Below are 18019 nucleotides of genomic sequence, written 5' to 3'. Positions count from 1 at the left end.
ATCTGATGAAGTGAGCTGTAGCTCACGAAAGCTTATGCTCAGATAAATTTGTTAGTCTCTAAGGTGCCACAAGTCCTCCTTTTCTTTCTAGGTTACTGTGTGGTTATACTGACCAGTCCAAACTGAGCACCAGTTTTAAAAAACATGGTAGTCCAGGCATAGGTTAGAACAAATCTTTAAGTCAATTCAAACAATTTTGTACTGGCTGTCCAAACTGTGTTATAACTGATTCTAGTACAACCATGTTTAAGCATAAATAGATCGTTGAAACCCGGCGTAACTTTTTTAAAATTAAAGAGTAGAATGATAATAGCCATACTGCTGAGAGTTCCAGGAAGGTCAGAAAAGCAGGCTTAGTTGGAGCTAAAAAAAATGTGATCTGACTATATTCAATAAAAAGGAGATACAGTAAATTGATAAAAGCTGGGACTGATTTTTAAAGAGCAGCAGTTGCTTCGTAGAAAATCTTTAAAATCACACTCTTTAAAAAGGTTTCAGAGTAACAGCCGTGTTAGTCTGTATTCGCAAAAAGAAAAGGAGTACTTGTGGCACCTTAGAGACTAACCAATTTATTTGAGCATGAGCTTTCGTGAGCTACAGCTCGCTTCATCGGATGCATACCGTGGAAACTGCAGCAGACTTTATATATACACAGAGAATATGAAACAATACCTCCTCCCACCCCACTGTCCTGCTGGTAATAGCTTATCTAAAGTGATCATCAGGTTAGGCCATTTCCAGCACAAATCCAGGTTTTCTCACCCTCCACCCCCCCACACAAATTCACTCTCCTGCTGGCGATAGCCCATCCAAAGTGACAACTCTTTACACAATGTGCATAATAATCAAGTTGGGCCATTTCCTGCACAAATCCAGGTTCTCTCACTCCCTCACCCCCCTCCAAAAACCCACCCCCATACACACACAAACTCACTCTCCTGCTGGTAATAGCTCATCCAAACTGACCACTCTCCAAGTTTAAATCCAACTTAAACCAGAACATCTGGGGGGGGGGGGTAGGAAAAAACAAGAGGAAATAGGCTACCTCGCATAATGACTTAGCCACTCCCAGTCTCTATTTAAGCCTAAATTAATAGTATCCAATTTGCAAATGAATTCCAATTCAGCAGTTTCTCGCTGGAGTCTGGATTTGAAGTTTTTTTGTTTTAAGATAGCTACCTTCATGTCTGTGATTGCGTGACCAGAGAGATTGAAGTGTTCTCCGACTGGTTTATGAATGTTATAATTCTTGACATCTGATTTGTGTCCATTTATTCTTTTACGTAGAGACTGTCCAGTTTGACCGATGTACATGGCAGAGGGGCATTGCTGGCACATGATGGCATATATCACATTGGTGGATGTGCAGGTGAACGAGCCTCTGATAGTGTGGCTGATGTTATTAGGCCCTGTGATGGTGTCCCCTGAATAGATATGTGGGCACAATTGGCAACGGGCTTTGTTGCAAGGATAAGTTCCTGGGTTAGTGGTTCTGTTGTGTGGTATGTGGTTGTTGGTGAGTATTTGCTTCAGGTTGCGGGGCTGTCTGTAGGCAAGGACTGGCCTGTCTCCCAAGATTTGTGAGAGTGTTGGGTCATCCTTTAGGATAGGTTGTAGATCCTTAATAATGTGCTGGAGGGGTTTTAGTTGGGGGCTGAAGGTGACGGCTAGTGGCGTTCTGTTATTTTCTTTGTTAGGCCTGTCCTGTAGTAGGTAACTTCTGGGAACTCTTCTGGCTCTATCAATCTGTTTCTTTACTTCTGCAGGTGGGTATTGTAGTTGTAAGAAAGCTTGACAGAGATCTTGTAGGTGTTTGTCTCTGTCTGAGGGGTTGGAGCAAATGCGGTTGTATCGCAGAGCTTGGCTGTAGACGATGGATCGTGTGGTGTGGTCAGGGTGAAAGCTGGAGGCATGCAGGTAGGAATAGCGGTCAGTAGGTTTCCGGTATAGGGTGGTGTTTATGTGACCATTGTTTATTAGCACTGTAGTGTCCAGGAAGTGGATCTCTTGTGTGGACTGGACCAGGCTGAGGTTGGTGGTGGGATGGAAATTGTTGAAATCATGGTGGAATTCCTCAAGGGCTTCTTTTCCATGGGTCCAGATGATGAAGATGTCATCAATATAGCGCAAGTAGAGTAGGGGCTTTAGGGGACGAGAGCTGAGGAAGTGTTGTTCTAAATCAGCCATAAAAATGTTGGCATACTGTGGGGCCATGCGGGTACCCATAGCAGTGCCGCTGATTTGAAGGTATACATTGTCCCCAAAGTGAAATAGTTATGGGTGAGGACAAAGTCACAAAGTTCAGCCACCAGGTTAGCCGTGACATTATCGGGGATAGTGTTCCTGACGGCTTGTAGTCCATCTTTGTGTGGAATGTTGGTGTAGAGGGCTTCTACATCCATAGTGGCCAGGATGGTGTTATCAGGAAGATCACCGATAGATTGAAGTTTCCTCAGGAAGTCAGTGGTGTCTCGAAGGTAGCTGGGAGTGCTGGTAGCGTAGGGCCTGAGGAGGGAGTCTACATAGCCAGACAATCCTGCTGTCAGGGTGCCAATGCCTGAAATGATGGGGCAGACTGGACTTCTACATAGAGTGCTTCCGCCGATGTGCACGGGCTGAAATTGTGGAAAAGCAGCATCACTTGCCCCATAACCTCAGCCATGCGGAACGCAATGCCATCCACAGCCTCAGAAACAACTCTGACATCATAATCAAAAAGGCTGACAAAGGAGGTGCTGTTGTCATCATGAATAGGTCAGAATATGAACAAGAGGCTGCTCGGCAGCTCTCCAACACGAGTTTCTACAAGCCATTACCCTATGATCCCACTGAGAGTTACCAAAAGCAACTACAGCATTTGCTCAAGAAACTTCCTGAAAAAGCACAAGATCAAATCCGCACAGACACACCCCTGGAACCCCGACCTGGGATATTCTATCTACTACCCAAGATCCATAAACCTGGAAATCCTGGGCGCCCCATCATTTCAGGCATTGGCACCCTGACAGCAGGATTGTCTGGCTATGTAGACTCCCTCCTCAGGCCCTACGCTACCAGCACTCCCAGCTACCTTCGAGACACCACTGACTTCCTGAGGAAACTTCAATCTATCGGTGATCTTCCTGATAACACCATCCTGGCCACTATGGATGTAGAAGCCCTCTACACCAACATTCCACACAAAGATGGACTACAAGCCGTCAGGAACACTATCCCCGATAATGTCACGGCTAACCTGGTGGCTGAACTTTGTGACTTTGTCCTCACCCATAACTATTTCACATTTGGGGACAATGTATACCTTCAGATCAGCGGCACTGCTATGGGTACCCGCATGGCCCCACAGTATGCCAACATTTTTATGGCTGATTTAGAACAACGCTTCCTCAGCTCTCGTCCCCTAAAGCCCCTACTCTACTTGCGCTATATTGATGACATCTTCATCATCTGGACCCATGGAAAAGAAGCCCTTGAGGAATTCCACCATGATTTCAACAATTTCCATCCCACCACCAACCTCAGCCTGGTCCAGTCCACACAAGAGATCCACTTCCTGGACACTACAGTGCTAATAAACAATGGTCACATAAACACCACCCTATACCGGAAACCTACTGACCGCTATTCCTACCTGCATGCCTCCAGCTTTCACCCTGACCACACCACACGATCCATCGTCTACAGCCAAGCTCTGCGATACAACCGCATTTGCTCCAACCCCTCAGACAGAGACAAACACCTACAAGATCTCTGTCAAGCTTTCTTACAACTACAATACCCACCTGCAGAAGTAAAGAAACAGATTGATAGAGCCAGAAGAGTTCCCAGAAGTTACCTACTACAGGACAGGCCTAACAAAGAAAATAACAGAACGCCACTAGCCGTCACCTTCAGCCCCCAACTAAAAACCCTCCAACGCATTATTAAGGATCTACAACCTATCCTAAAGGATGACCCAACACTCTCACAAATCTTGGGAGACAGGCCAGTCCTTGCCTACAGACAGCCCTGCAACCTGAAGCAAATACTCACCAACAACCACATACCACACAACAGAACCACTAACCCAGGAACTTATCCTTGCAACAAAGCCCGTTGCCAATTGTGCCCACATATCTATTCAGGGGACACCATCACAGGGCCTAATAACATCAGCCACACTATCAGAGGCTCGTTCACCTGCACATCCACCAATGTGATATATGCCATCATGTGCCAGCAATGCCCCTCTGCCATGTACATCGGTCAAACCTGACAGTCTCTACGTAAAAGAATAAATGGACACAAATCAGATGTCAAGAATTATAACATTCATAAACCAGTCGGAGAACACTTCAATCTCTCTGGTCACGCAATCACAGACATGAAGGTAGCTATCTTAAAACAAAAAAACTTCAAATCCAGACTCCAGCGAGAAACTGCTGAATTGGAATTCATTTGCAAATTGGATACTATTAATTTAGGCTTAAATAGAGACTGGGAGTGGCTAAGTCATTATGCGAGGTAGCCTATTTCCTCTTGTTTTTTCCTACCCCCCCCCCCCCCCAGATGTTCTGGTTTAAGTTGGATTTAAACTTGGAGAGTGGTCAGTTTGGATGAGCTATTACCAGCAGGAGAGTGAGTTTGTGTGTGTATGGGGGTGGGTTTTTGGAGGGGGGTGAGGGAGTGAGAGAACCTGGATTTGTGCAGGAAATGGCCCAACTTGATTATTATGCACATTGTGTAAAGAGTTGTCACTTTGGATGGGCTATCGCCAGCAGGAGAGTGAATTTGTGTGGGGGGGTGGAGGGTGAGAAAACCTGGATTTGTGCTGGAAATGGCCTAACCTGATGATCACTTTAGATAAGCTATTACCAGCAGGACAGTGGGGTGGGAGGAGGTATTGTTTCATATTCTCTGTGTATATATAAAGTCTGCTGCAGTTTCCACGGTATGCATCCGATGAAGTGAGCTGTAGCTCACGAAAGCTCATGCTCAAATAAATTGGTTAGTCTCTAAGGTGCCACAAGTACTCCTACTCTTTAAAAACAATCAGTCTATCTTTTTTTCTCCCCAGCTCCACACCTTTTTTCTGTTAGTAGGGCCATTTGCATGTAACAGGATATTTTATTTTGTAAGAATTTCCTCTCCTCCAGAAGTTAGTTAGAAGGAAATTCAAAAGTAACATTAACAACAAATGTTTGAGAGTCAGGAAGCTAGAATGTGGGACCAATAGTGTAAAACACCTACCTCACAGCAAGTCAGGAAATACAGCTATGTTTCCAATGCTGACCTGAACTCTGCTTATCCACTCTCACTGGGTAGGAGACCCACTACTACTTATCCCATGATAAAGAATTGTCTTCCCCATTTTATAGATGAATTACAGTTGTATGGTCTTGGCTTTTATGATGGTAAATCATGCAGCCAGCCTATATCAGGTAGGGGGTTGTCTCAGGCTCAATTTGGGAGCACACTGGGAGTATTTTCAGGTTGAATGTGGAAATATTTATTGCTGGCCTACGTCTAGAGTGTTTGCTCTCAAATTAGTATTGGGAAGGTGGCTCAGGGAGAGTGGAGATAAAATCCAATCCACAGTAGGACAGTAGACTAAGTCAGGGTCTTGTGGAACACACATGAGATGTGGCTTCTGCCTTAGACCAGGTCGGGGCAGGGCAGTCTGGGCTCTAATTAATAGTAATATCTACAGTTTACTGGCCAGTCAACACTTTTCTCTGGGACAGTGGGGTGTCCGTGACTCTCAGTTGAAAGGTAGATGTGGAATGGTGATTGGGCCAGGGACCAAATTACTGAGCACTTATACATTCAAAACAATTGTCCAGCAAGTTACATTCAGCTCAAACAACATAGGTTAGGGACATACCCACAATTAATTGTACATGATCATATTTTGCACACACCAGAGCATAACAAAGCCCAGCTGAATGAACACTTGAATAAATAACATTGTAAAATATATAAATAATATAACAAAGCTAGAACATAATTTGGAATAAAACGATTAATGCAGTGGAATCCTCATGATATGGGTATTTGTGCATCATGGTAGGTGATTAAACTAACTATGTTCCAAAAGCTATATGACAACAACAAGCTGGATTGTTAAACACAAACACACAATATATGTTCTCTGCACAAACTCGACGTTTGGTTTTAGGTTGTGTTAATTATAACAGTAAAATGCAAACGGTCAGGAACACAGTGTATCTTATCCCCTGCTATCATGGGATGTGTTTTCCCAAACCAGCCTGAATTTATCCATCGGGATAGAGTGGGGCTACATTTTGCCCAGGCAGTTTCATACAGATGATCACGCTAATTGTATGGCTGAAATGCAAAGAGGTAAAGTTCTTGCACACCAAAGCTACACATTTGAGGTTCCTCTAGCTGTTAATTGTTTACGTGTTCTGTACATCTCTTAAATCCTTCCTCTGATCTCCCCGATTATATATACACTGAAGAGGCATTAGAATCTAAAATGCTTACTATGGCTTTGGTCTAGGATGCCTATTTCTTCTGCCATACTACAAGACTTGTACTCCTAAAGGCAGCATAATATGTATGTGAGGAGAGGTGCATCATCTTCCAAGATTCAGTTGACCTTGACAGGGGAAGGGTTTATCAAGATCAGATATACAGCAGTTACACATGGGGATGCTAGGGCAAAGGGTGGATAAGTTGGGAAAGTCTGGATGAATCCAGATGGTGGTTTGGTCACTCACCTGTTAAAGAGGTTTGCATTCTGTTAACAAACGTAATGTTCCTAACATCCATTTGTGCCTCTCTCTCTCATCTGAATGGAAATCACTCTCTTACTTACATTCCCAAGTTAAAGGATGGTATTCTGTTAGCCTGAGTAAAACCTCAAACCACAACAGACTTTAGATACATAGGATGGATTACACCAGGATGTATTTGGCCGAGAGAGAAAGGAAATGATTTAGCCTTTCTTGGCCAATGGTAAAAACCATGACAAAAACAAAACTTTGGTTTGATTTAGAAATTATATCAATTAGTAGGTAACTGTCAAATAAAAATAAACCCAACAGCTTGTGTTTCTATGGTATTCAGGCAACAAACAATACTGTTAAGTGCCACAGAAAGGTTATTTCAAGTTTTGTGTATGAAAGGATCCTCCATCTTCTATTTATAAATGTGAAGATCTAGTTAAAGATGAACTAGAGAGTTAGTTTCCAAGATGCTGTTCTCCTTTGTGGTAGCCAAAGAGCAAATGTTATCATGTTCTACACCCCACAAAACACATTTTTTGCTAGGACTTTAGCAGTAGGAATATTGTTACAACTCCAATGCCACTGTTAAGTTATCTGGCAGTAGGAAATACAACAAAACAGAGCACTTTTACAGTGGGAATCTTCCAGTGGCTGGATTAATTGACTTCAGAACTACTTTGCACCACTCAGGTGGCATGTGCTGGATAATGGGGTTGATAGTATTTTGAGAGTGCAATGCTTTAATGCTTACCTAAAGAGAGTGTTCCCTTTGCGTAAAATTTACCTCACCTCAAAGCATGGATTAATGGGCTTTGAGCAGGAGAAGTGTGAACATAAGAACAGCCATGCTGGGTCAGAGCAATGGTCCATCCAGCCCAGTATCCTGTCTTCCAAAAGTGGCCAATGACAGATGTGTCAGAGGAAATGAACAGAACATGGCAATTATCTAGTCATCCATTCCCTGTTGTTCACTCCAATTTTCTGCCAGTTAGAGGCTTAGGACACCCAGAGCAGGGGGTTGGATCCTTGATCATCTTGGGTAATAGCCATTGATGGACTTATCCTCCGTGAACTTATCTAACTCTTTTTTGAACCAGTTATAGTGTGTGGGTTTGGAAAGGTAATGCCTCATCTCAGTCTGTGGGTGGGGAATTGTGGAGCTCTGGATCCATTACTCCAAATAGCAGGCTCCAGGCAGTAGAGACCATAACATCTATCCATCCATACAAGTTGGACTTGTAGCCATTGGATCCACAAAAACACAGTCAGTCTCTTATCCCACCTCCTATTCTAGCTTCTCACTCCCTTTCTTGTCTTCCCTGGCCTATTTGAAGCTGGTGCAGAATCTAGCGCTGATGTGTGCAGGGTGTGTGGACAAAGGCCCCTGTACACCTGTTCTGCAGCATCCTGAGAAACCATGGAAATGTGTAAAGAACCTCTCTCTCTCTAAAAAATAAGGTAGCATTTTAAAACCATTTAGCTCTGAGACGTTTTGTTCAAGAAGCATAAAGAATAAATTCCATCATACCTGCATTAGATGAAGTGTTCTTGTCCTACTTGTCACACTCTCAAGTAGTACCAGAGCTAACAACAATATCTGAACCTAGGTGGACGTTAATTTCAGCTAGGAAAATGTACAAGCAACTGGCTGCAATGTGCTGTGGCCTATTACAGCAGATCTTGTGTGAACTTTCTTTTAAAAAGCCAACTATCTCCCTTCAGGCTACAGTGTTCAACAAAATACCACAGTTTCTGTGGAAATGTCATGAACTTCATCCCTCCCGCCCCCATCATGTGCCCCCATGTGACAGGGAGATCCGCATATTTGTTGCTTTAACAAATATCTTTGCTCAAGGCACCAGAAATTATTGGCCAATGCTCACAGACTCTCCCACAATCACATTAAGTACTCTAAGTTTAATAACCTAGCTCCCCAATAGCTCACTGGGCAATGCAATCAACCGTTTCCCTAGGAATGCAATTACACTGAAAGCAACAAGGCACAGGGTAGATAAAGATAACTTTTGCTGGCCTCACATACTGTCTGTCTGAATACATAAACCTTCTGGCCAAAGAGCTCTGTGGTCTGAAAGCTTATGTGCTGAGACTCCTACCGTATATGGTTAAACAGAACTAGCACTTTGCCATCTTATTTTTTTAAATAACCCAGTCAATAATTATTTCCACCTATTCCTGAAAGTAACAGAGTCCTTTCTCTTTTGTTTTGCTAGGTTCTGATGCTAGCACAATTGAAATCCAGATCCCAAGTGAGCTACATGACTTAGAGGAGAATGATGCTGATGTTGAATAACTTGGAAAACTGTGAAAGGCATAAGTTGGGTATCTGGAGACACAAAGACGTTCTCAAGGATTTGCCTGATTGTTTCCCCGCTTTTATAATTCACGTATCTTCCTCCCCTGCCCCCCAGCGACACCCTCAGTACATGTATGATTGCTGAGTTCACTTGCTCTTAACAATTTTCTAGCATTCAAATTGAAAGAGCACTTTTTTGATAGATTTAAATGGCCTGAGCTGTGGACTAGACACAGAGGGTCAGATTCAGAGATAATGTTTAAGGTGGTTTGAGTTAGACTTCTTTACATTCACTCATCCTTACACATGGCTAGAAAGTGTAAGTACAGAGTAATCACCTTCAAAAAGCACCTGCTTAAGAGGTGCTTTCTCTGTTCAGCTCTCTCTTCTCACCCTTCAGTATGTGAACGTAACAGGGTTGCCACTTACCACTAGTGTGCCTCCTTGCGTCTTGGTCTGGGAATGTAGCTCTCACGGCATCCGGTGCCTCCTTGCTGCGTGTTGATCTGCAAGTTGCTTCTGTAACTTGGCCCTCTGGCCAGGTCACCATTTAATCCACCCCTTCTAGAGTTACAAAATCCAACAGGACAAATGACCCAAATGCCATCTCCTGAGGCTGTTCATCCCCAGCTTGGGGCTCTGTGCCACTATACCAGTGGCTAGCGGGGGAACTCGAGCCTGCCCACTACTCCGGGTTCCAGTCCAGGGATTCTTCAAGCAGCAGCCTAGATCTGCTCAGTCCTACTCCCAGTTGCTGTTTTCCTGGGCTCCATCCTACCCAGCCTCTCCATCTTCTTGCCTGTTTCTGGGTTTACCACTGGAGCTTACTCTATTCCCTGTGACTCCTTCACCACTCCTAGCCTCTTGCCAGACTCTTTACTCTAGGGTAGGATATCCAGGCTTACTCTCTGCCTGGACTTCTTCCTTATCCCTGATGGTCTCCCTCCTCCAGGAAGTGACTGCGGACTCCTTCCCCTGCATCTCCCTTCTGCTTTCAGCCTCCTGGCTTTATAATGCTGTCCCAGTCCTTCCCCAGCAGGACGTCACTCTTAACTAACCCTGACCCTGCATCTTGCCAGGTAACTAATTGGCCTCTCAGGCCCTTGATAACCCTAAAAGGGCTGGTGTGGGGTGCACAGTACAGTGAATTATACAAATTAGGCTCCCTTTGACTCAGATTCTAAGGTGGTGTGCAAAGGGACCTGTAAATTACATAAGGTGGTGAAAGTCCAAGCAAGTAAATCAAGGGAGTCTAGATGGAATCTAAGTTGATATAACATATACATTGAAGGGCTGGATGTAAATTATACTCACTTTTACTCCCTCTTCATTTACTTAAACTCTCCTCCGAATTTGGTCCACATGGTCCAAAGAGATGATTCATTTGCCAAAAAAATAAAAAATAAAAGGCTAGGCAAAGACTTATTTTGAGACTGATGGATGTAATTATGATGATGATTGTGTACTCAAGGAAATTTAATGCAAATTCCTGTCGAGTCTAGATTAGCATGACCTAGGTTGTTTTAGGGTGACAGATTAATTCAGCATACTGGTTGATTGTAAAAAAAAAAAAAGTTTCTGGCACAAGCTGGGTGTATTTTTAGTGAGAAAAATCTGATCATTTTGAATTTGTACATCATGCACTATATGTACGGATCTTTCCTGCTGGTGGAAAATGCCATGCTTTTATTGATATAGCTTTGCTTCTTTTTGTTTTGTTAAAACCCCATGGGCCAGATCTTCATCATGAAGTCAATTAAACTATTCCAATTTACACCAACTGAAGATCTGGCTATGTGAGACATTCCTTCTGGTTAAGGTCCTTTTAACTAGTTGTTATAAAACTAACTGCAGCTTTTATGTATGTGTTGTCCTTTAATGTCCACAGTAAGACTTAGAACCTTACAAAGACCGTAAGCTACTTTGACCTATAGCTATCTGAGCTATAGTTCAAATTCTGTTGTCAGTGTATCTCAGCAGAGTTGATGGAGTCAGTGGAGTTACGCTGGTGTAATAGAAACAGAATTTGGCCCTACGTATTGAGTTTGGACTCTTCTTTGAAGATAGTTATATTTTCAAATTATAACAGGAACCATTCTTTTGGCTGAGTAGAAGGGACGTATTTTTCCCTCTCTGGACAGGATGACTCAGGAAGAAGTGAAAAAGCCAATAGCTGCCTTTTCATTTACCTCATATCCCTAACCAACCAAATGAGTATTTGAAATAACTGTAGGTGTCACTTTGTGATGTTAGAAAGAACTCTTCAGGAAAACACTTCTTGGTGTAGAGGCAGAGGAGATCATATACCTTTCCCAAGATTCAGGTAGAATCCAACTCACTTTAGGAGTGTTTGCAGTGGGTTGGAAGAGGAGGTTAATCCCTAACAATCTGTAATCTGCATTGGAAATCACCACACTGACTTTAGCTCAGCCGTGCTTAAAACAGAGAAATATTGAATAGAACTGGAATAGTGACAGTCTCCTCCTGGAAACTTACCAGAGGTTGACGTAGAATGTCCTCAGATTCACAGTGCATCAACAGCAGTATTTCATCAACAAGAAATCTATCCACTGCTGTATAGAAGATCAGAGTAAAAGTAATTCACTTCCACAGATTGAAAAACAATATACAACTTCTCTTCAACAAATTGTACTTAAAATAGGAACCTAGCCACTGTGCAAGACAGCTTCAGGTCATCTACCAATGACACTGGTTGAAGAAAGCCAGTGAAAACTAATTTGAAGTTTGCTGTAACACACCTGTCAGAATGGCAGACATTTGAAGCTTTCCAGGACATGGACTGTGTATTCATCTGTGTTTGTAGTGGACTCCCATCCTGGTTTGGGACCTTTGGCGGCTACCATAATACAAATGATTAATAATGAGTTGTTTCACCGTGATCCACGTGTCTGTTTCTTTACTGAAAAGTACTTTTTGAAATGGTCAAGGGGGAGAAAGCTGTATGACTGTGTGTTGCAGTAAGCTTGGCAGCCAATGTGCAGAAACTTCTCAACATATAACAAATTCCTATTACTTGATGTTCCTCTCAGTCACATGACAAGTTTGCCAAATAGAGATCAGCCTGCCACAGACCCTCAAAATGGAGTAAATACTAATTAACATCAAGATGTTAATGATCTACAGCAATACTCCCCCACTGCAACCTGTTGCAGAGGAAAAGGGGGTCTGATCCTCCTTACTCTCCAGGCTGCCGCCGCGACCCTCACCAGGAAAAGCGGCATAAAGAAAGAAAGAAAGAAGTAGTGGTTCCAATATGATCCTGAATCTCTTTAGAATCGGTTGACAAAGGGGTGGGGCTAACTCAGAGACAAAAGGGTTTTAAAAAGCCAGCTCCTAAGCGACCAGAGGAGTTAGCGAACAAGGGTGTTTTGTGAGTGAGTTCTCCAGGTCATAGGCAACGACTCTGTGGGTGCCTCCTAGGCAAGGCTGAGAGCTTCTTAACCAGGCTCTAGCCTGCCATCCTTTGATCCCTAATCCCTTTAGGATACTTTGACAAGGGGATGGGGCTAACTCAGGAAGAACAGGGGTTTAAAAAGCCAGCTCCTAAGTGACCAGAAGAGCTAGTGAACAGGGGAGTTTTGCGAGGCAGTTTAGAGAGGGAATGTGAGTACCAAATATACCTAATAAACAGTCTCTAAATGTAAACAAATAACGCCCCCCTCCAAAAAAACCCCTCCTCTCATGCAAAGAACAAACAAAACAAAACCTCTGCAAGAGTAAAAACAATGCAGGCAGAAGTCCAGCAGCACAGTGGGGGCTATCCAGTTTATTGCACTGAACACAGCATGTACGACTACCTGCCCAGATAAACTGAAAGCCCTTTAAGACTGTGGAGCTTCAGGAAGCAGTTCAAATCTTTGCAACCAAGAAGGCACGGAAAGCACCACTTTGACTATTCAAACAAAAATGCCAGTGTTTACTATGCAGACAAGAAAAGTTAAATTTGCTGTTCAGGTGTTAGAAAGTTAAATGTCATTTAAAATTTTTGAACAAGGCATTTTAAGTTGTTAGTTCTCCTTTATTGGGGTAGGTAGCAGAGCAGTACCATGAGAGGAGCAGAACGGGAAGAAGGCAGAATTGAGACCATTCCAAGTGTTGGCCCAAGCGAGAGGGCATGGGGGCGTCATTTGAGCTCCCCGCCTCAGGTGTCAAAATGTTATGGGCTGGCCCTGGCGGTGGGGGAGGGGTGGGGGGGAAGAGGGGTTCAGTGAGACTCCAGCAGCTCCTGTCCACCACTGGGGGGTGGGGGAGAGGGCAGGGGGATCCCACCAGCTCCCCTCCGCCACAGGATGGGGCAAGGGGACGCTGGCAGCTTCCCACTATGGTGTCGGCAGGGGGATTCCCAGAACTCCCTGTCACTGGGGAGGGGGCAGGGAAAACCTGCTGCTCCCCTCTGCCGCTGGGGGCAGGGGTACCCTGGAGCTCTGAGTCCCCATGGGTGGTGGGGGCCCCAGCACTCTCAGCCACCCTGCAGCCGCCCAGTCCCTTCCCATTTCATCATGGATATTTTTAGTAAAAGGCAGGGACAGGTCACGGGAAATAAAGAAAGTGTCACAGAAGCCAGTGACCTGTTCCTGCCTTTTACTAAAAATATCCATGATGAAATCTTAGCCTTACCGATGATTTTCTTTGTGCAACTGAGCTGTCTCCCAACACAGGATATTTGGACTTTGTCTCTTTTTGTGCAAAAACCAACACACTTTAGACTTGTCCATGGTGTTGAAGAACCTGGGCACCCCTCTTCTTCTCCCTTGCAAGATGAGTGCTGCCAAAGCTGAATGAACACACTACAATTTTCAGAGGGGTAGCCATGTTAGTCTGGATCTGTAAAAGCGACAAAGAGTCCTGTGGCACCTTTAGACTAACAGACATATTGGAGCATAAGCTTTCGTGGGTGAATACCCACTTCATCAGATGCATGTCACATGTCACGAAGTGGGTATTCACCCATGAAAGCTTATGCTCCAATAAGTCTGTTAGTCTATAAGGTGAAATTTGCATGTGACATGCATCTGATGAAGTGGGTATTCACCCATGAAAGCTTATGCTCCAATACATCTGTTAGTCTATAAGGTGCCACAGGACTCTTTGCCGCTTTTACACTACAATTTATTTTTGATTAACTTTACATTTCTTGACCATAACAAGCTTATTCAACTGAGTTAGCAAGGGATGGTTAAAGTTTCTAAATTTCAAAGTTGGTTTCATTTCAAAGTTTTTTTAAATGTTTTATGATTTTCTTTCAAGGATTTAATTTTTTAATCAAAAGTATTGAGATTATAAAAAATTAATATTACCCAAATCCTAATTTTTGATAAACAAAATACTGTAATGTCCTTTTTGATAATGTTAATCAAAATTTTGAGAAAAAAGATTGAAATAATGGCACATTTTTATGCCATTTTCATTTTTGTGCCATTTCAATTTTGTACTCAAAATTTTGATTGACAATTTGATATAAAATATCAAAATTGTTGCTTGAAGGAACAGTACCACCTTATCTATCTTGTCCAATTATTTTTTTTAACAACCAATTTTTCAGCAACAAATTTATTTCCACGTACCTCTCAATAAAACACAGGCCTTTCTCTTTGCTTTTGCTAGCTACTTATGCTAGCACCATTGAAATCCACAGCTCGAGTGAGCTACACGGCTTACTAGATGATAACACTGCTGATGCTGAATCATGAAAATTCTCATTTTCCAAAGGCCAATGTTCAACAAAAAACACTTTCTACTGGTGCTGTTAATCTTATACATGAACCCTGAAGAGGCCATTGTAAAGATACCCAAGGAACTTATCATCAGGAGGAGTGGACTGAGAGAGATGTCAGCCCCAGAAAATAAATCAGGTAAACTGTTTGTTCTGGATAATAACCTCTCCCTTAGCCCATGACATATGAGGCATAACAAGGAGCAAGAAAATATTAGTTGGGTGGGAGAGCTAAGTAGGACAGAAGGCAAAATGTTCATCCCTCTATCAGATTAGTGGTAATCTATTTTGGGGGCACTGCTTTGGATACATCCCCGCTGAAGAATATTTCTGCACAAGAATGAATGTCAAGTATGTTTTGCTTTAGAAAATGTTGCTGAATGGTAGCTTCAAAGATTTCCTCTGGGGTGGCGGATGCCCCTTCTGCCAGGGATACTTCTCTGGGCTCTGGTTTCTTCTGGAATCCGCCTACTAGTGTCTGGTTTTCTTCATTTATAGACCAGCAGCCAGACAATCCTCTGAAGTGGATCCAGGGGTCTCTTCTTTTAAGTTGATCACATCCCCATGTGCCTAAAGTGTGGAGAAAGTCCGATGGGCAATTTCCTATGAAATCTCAGGGGACCATGCTCTGTGTAAGAATGGATACACAGAAGTCCCCTCGTTTTCTCAGCTGAGCTGTGGTAATCATCAGTACTAACGTGAATATCATAGGGTACAAAACAGGCTAAAGAGTAACCTTTTGTACTGCCAATTTCCAAAGGTGAACCAAAGGAATTGCTAGTAACAGGGCTTGAGTGGAATATGCAGCTAATCTTTTGTCAACTCCATCAACCTTAGGTCTCATGAAGCGACTGTAGTGATAGCAGAAAATATTTCCCATCCGGAATTTTATTTTCTTCGTTCTCTGGCTCATCCTTTATTGGACTGAGATACCCTGGACCCTTCTTGGTCTTCTTCTGACTCTGAAGATGGACTCAAGCCCTATGTATCTTTTGTCTTGAGGGACAAGCTCTATTGCCCCTACCTTTAGCAGGTGTGAGATTTCCTTCAAGAAAATGTGATGTTTCTTATCTGAGAAATGGGATATCTCACTTTGTTGATACAGGCCTACACTTGGATGGAAGCAGGCCTGGTTGCAGTTTAGAAAGTGGTGATTAAACCCATACCTAAGCTCTGTAACTATTCTGTGTTGCCCTCTGGTGTAGCAGGTCCAGGCCATAACTGTGGAGAAAGAGAATACCCTTCTCTGCTGCCTTTGTTGTGGGTAGGAACAAAAGGATCTTTTGTGTATATGGGATTCGTAGTCCTTGGGACTTTTGCCGGAATGGAGGCTGAATGGTTTGGCCTGTCTGTGTTACTGAGCACCACTTTCTTGAATTTCTCCCCAAACAGGATCTAACTGAGAACTGAGGCATTGTTCAAGTATCCACTGTCCAGAATTTAAAACAAAGTTGACACCTGGCCACTGAATTTTCTATCAGGGCTCTCACTACCAGCCTCACAGAGTTCGTGAATCGGTCCACGTCAAATGCAGTAGTTCAGAGTTTCTTTTTCACAGTGCTGACTTGAATTAGTCAGGCTTATTAGGTCTTTGTACCAGGACATTATGGCTTTAGAGGCTGCTCCTGAAGCCTCCAAGTCCCTTCTCTGATTGAATTCTATCTTTCTGTCCATGGGATCTTTGAGAGGGAAAATCCCCCTAGTCTACGCTGTCAGGATGGAGAGAGAATCTTTGGTTTCTCAGACGCTAGGATTTCATCAACTAAGTCTTCTCCCCTTTGTTGTGCATTTATACACTCGTCTCTAAAGACCTCTTTGAAGGAATGGTGTAGAGGGACGGCGAATTCTGTCTCAGTGCTTGAAAGGAGATTTTTGCCATGGGCTTTAGCCACTTGTTCTCTCTAGCTAGATATCAGTAGCACCCACCATGGTTTCTTCCCCATTGTTTCAAACACATCTCTGGGTCTGTGTAAAAACCTCTTCCTGTTCTTCTACCTCAGTGTTATTATGGGCTGAAGTCAAAAGTTCTGCTTTCTGGAGAAAGGTGTTAGAGCTGATGTCAGGAAAACAGGACCTAGATGGATTTTTAGCTCTTTTCCTGTGGTTTTTAGATTTTGTTCTTTGCCTTTTTGTGAACATTTTTGTCATCTTTTGAAGGGATTTTAGTTGTTCTCTTTTCTTGTCCGGTGTTCCCTTTTTGGTAACAACCTACATAAAGAGAAATATCCCTGTGCGAACAAGGGAAGGCAGTAAGGATGACAAATTCCTTGCCAAGTGACTCATTTACTCATGTGAGAATCTGGAATGGGCCTTAAAACTTTTAAAGATGCTTTTGGGGAGCTTGGGTCTTTATCCATGAAGTTGCATGAGATCTTAATGGGTGAAGATGTTCTTGTCCTTTCATTGCTAGTGTTACTGAACTATGAAAATGAATGTATATTCAGAGCTGGGAAGAAAGCATGGGTGGCTCTGGAAAGGCCACTACATTGAGTGAGACAGCTGCACTATTACATCTTCATAGCCATAGGTATCACAAATTACACCTTTTATTCTATTGCTTTAAAGATATGAGCATCTGCCAGAAGTACCTTTTTTATGAGGGCTCATTGTTGTAGGTGCTACTTGTAAAATGGTATTTTTCTTGCTAAGCAGAAAAGCAGAAACAAATTACATTTTTAGCTTAATAGTAATTAATTTCTTAAAATTTCTCTGAAATTGTTGCTCAAAAAAGTACTAATATAATATAGTGCTGACTAAAGAACCAGCTATAGCACAAACAGGTATTGGGCAAACTTTCCATACTGCTGCAAATTACAGATTCAGACCAAACTTTCCACCCTGCCCAGATGTTATATTCCCAGTCCTCTCTTGAATCAAGAATGGCAGCCAGGCCTAATTTTTGGAGGAGTATTTGTTATGTAGACTATTGGCTGCTAAAGAGACTTCTGTGAGACCCACTGAACTCATTTTCACTAGTAGTCCAAATTAATACATTTCTTGTTTTAACTCACGCCATACTTCTTAGTATGGGTTGAAATATCCTGTGTGAAAAACAATATAACAAAATGTTTGAGGACATTGCTTGCCTTTTCTTGAGTGTCTATTGATGGGATGAAGGGTAAATGGACACCAAAGAAAAGTGTTCAATAGGTCATGCTTACTTCTTGGCATCTAGAGGGTAACTAAAAAAAAAAAAAAATTACAAAAAAATTCTAACTGTAAGGGTAGTTAAGCTCTGGA

The sequence above is a fragment of the Eretmochelys imbricata genome, chromosome 1, assembly GCF_965152235.1.
Source record: "Eretmochelys imbricata isolate rEreImb1 chromosome 1, rEreImb1.hap1, whole genome shotgun sequence".
In the NCBI taxonomy this organism is placed as follows: Eukaryota; Metazoa; Chordata; order Testudines; family Cheloniidae; genus Eretmochelys; species Eretmochelys imbricata.
This window is presented reverse-complemented; position numbering follows the sequence as displayed.